The sequence below is a fragment of the Myotis myotis genome, unplaced genomic scaffold, assembly GCF_014108235.1.
Source record: "Myotis myotis isolate mMyoMyo1 unplaced genomic scaffold, mMyoMyo1.p scaffold_m19_p_4, whole genome shotgun sequence".
Classification (NCBI taxonomy): domain Eukaryota; kingdom Metazoa; phylum Chordata; class Mammalia; order Chiroptera; family Vespertilionidae; genus Myotis; species Myotis myotis.
The window spans coordinates 89,393,534-89,395,335 of record NW_023416346.1 but is presented as its reverse complement, the minus strand read 5'-3'; positions in this window follow the sequence as shown (position 1 = coordinate 89,395,335).

The window sequence follows — 1,802 nt, the reverse complement described above, 5'->3', positions numbered from 1 at the left end:
TCATCTCTCCTTGGCTTTTTTCTTAAAAAGGGGAATTTGATAAAGGTCTGTTTCAAACTGATGTCAAATGCACTTGATTTTTAGAATCGAGTGGAATTATAGCACAACCTTGATTTTTATTACCTTCACTGCTGAGTGTGGGCAGGTACTGGTTTATGGGATATAACTTCTGTTTTATGTTGTGTAGTTTAATGGCTTAATCTTGGAGTGGTAAAGTAAAAAGATGAAAGTATATTCCAATATAAGAATCCTGGAAAGATTTATGTAAATGACATTTTAATAGGTGTATCTTCGCTGTTTCTACTTTTACCATTGCCCTGACCACTCCTTTGCTTGACCTCTAAATACAGACTTGTCTTGGTGTTCATGTATGCTCATGCAGCTTTTATCTTCCATTGCCATTTCCAACCTCTTAAACATGTTGCTTAAGCCACTAAGATGTCCTTGTTTCTAAGTGGGTTGTCACGTTCTAATACCTGAGTGGCCCTTCCCCTTGGTATTGGTATTCATATAGCTGATAGTAAATTTTATTATAATTTCATTTCCTCTGGTTCCTACAGAGCCCTGTCATTGGCATAGGAACTCTGTTCCTTGTGATCATTGGGTGCAGTCAACCCTTAGTCTTATGACCTTCACAGGGTTTTACTGTTAGTGCCGTCCGTGATTCTTTTCTTTGAAACTCAAATATGCCACTGAAATGTTTACATTCTAGACAACAGAGTAAAACAATGCACAGGCATCTTGTTTGAGAGATATTCAGTGATAAAGAGTCAATGGAGAACAGAAGATAATGGTAAATTAGAGCAGAGTATAAGCTATATTATTAATGGTCTTTTGAAAAAATAGGACGTGAAAGCTAGGGTCCAGTTTCTATGAGGTCTTTGAGTTCAGGCAAGATTAAAATCTAAGGCCTTGCAAATTAATTACTAACAGCTACATTTTCCTAATTGCTATTATGTATTGTGTTTGGCACAATATAAATTACTTAATCTTCACAGTGATTCTGAGGTTTATTATTACCACCCTGTTTTATAGGTGATGCAGCTGAGTAAGATACAGGCATTTGGTAATTTGCCCAAGATCACTCCAGTAAGTGGCAGAGTATTTCTAGGCAGATCTCTGATTCCAGAGTTTAGTTTCATTGTGCTCTTAATCCTGCTACTGTATGACCCCTAATTTTTTTAAAAAATTATTATCCTGAGTCCTAGATTTGATTACTTACAAGGTATGATTTCTTAGGATAAACATTGGTTTTGGCTAGTTTGCCAAAGAAGATTTAAAGGGCAAATCTGAGGAGGATTAAAGTTTTTATATTGTTAATTTCAGTAAATCACTTTGGGCATTACCAAATACACCTTAACACTATACCAAGTACTAATTAGCACTATACCAAGTGCTAAGGTGTATTTGGAATTACATTTCTGAAAGTTTGGAATGAGGTTGGAATAAGTTTGGGGAATCTTTAATGTCAGTGGTCATTTCAGCCCTTTACTATTACCAGTATGTGCTCTTGGCCCATGTTATGACTTGATTTGAAAATATGACTAGGACGAAATTGCAGCTTTTTAAAAGTATGCTAGCCAGCTTATTGGCATCCAAATAAATGCCCTTTAAAGTTGCCTTGGGCAGACATAGGCATTCCAAGAATGTAATTGCTCAGAAAATATTTGGAACTTCTTTAAAATTGCTTTCAGAAACAATATGAGTAACAGAGATGCAGCCCTCTTCAGTATGTTCACGTTATTTGCCACCCTTGAGATGAATCTTGGCTGTTTCCAAGAATTATCTTTTTCCCAGTGTAT